General features: G+C 53.3%; 1 protein-coding gene across 1 annotated transcript in view; it reads left to right on the plus strand.

The window, feature by feature from the left end:
* The window catches only part of FUBP3 (far upstream element binding protein 3), a 48,328-nt gene that overhangs the window by 46,792 nt on the left and 881 nt on the right, over nt 1-655 (plus strand). The window lies entirely within an intron of this gene.

Genomic DNA, 655 nt, shown 5'->3' on the forward strand with positions numbered 1-655 from the left:
TGGTGTGGGGACTCTGCTTTGGGTTCACGCGGTGAAGCAGAGAGAGATTTTGTGGCTAAGGGAGTGATCACGGAAGTGAGGATTTGCTCACTCCTCCCTGTCGTGTTGTCTCGACATCAGAGTCTTATTTCCCTGTAGAGGGTGAGAGGTTTTTTGGGAGAGGACTGGGAGGTTACTTGTTTCTCCTGAGGGCCTTTCCTCATAACCTCTAGGTTGGTTTTTTATGGCTTTTGGGGACTTAAAGCGAACAGCAGGATGGAGCCAGGCTGGCGAGGTAGCACAACGCTGGCACATTGTGCGCTCCGGGACCGTGTGCGCAGACTTTGCCTTTTCTCTTGCAAGTTTTGTGCTAGGACAGGAGCTGTGCACTTGCCCGGGGAGGGAGCACCCTGTCCTGAAAGGGAAGGGAGGAATGTTGAAAAATCATTTGGATTAACCAGCTGCTGAGTGAAACCTCACCTCGCCTGTCGCTCAAACCACCGGAGGGTTGTGTGGGACTTACCCTGATCGTACCCACAGGACGTTCCTAAGCGCTGGGTTTGCAGGGCGAACGTCTTCGTATTTGGCAGGAAGTGTGTGCAGAGCACACATACCCCTTAGTGGGATCGCTTCTCCCCGCTGAATCATGTTTTAACTCCGGCTCCTCGGAGCAGAA

The sequence above is a fragment of the Egretta garzetta genome, unplaced genomic scaffold (genome assembly GCF_000687185.1).
Source record: "Egretta garzetta isolate BGI_Z169 unplaced genomic scaffold, ASM68718v1 scaffold497, whole genome shotgun sequence".
Classification (NCBI taxonomy): domain Eukaryota; kingdom Metazoa; phylum Chordata; class Aves; order Pelecaniformes; family Ardeidae; genus Egretta; species Egretta garzetta.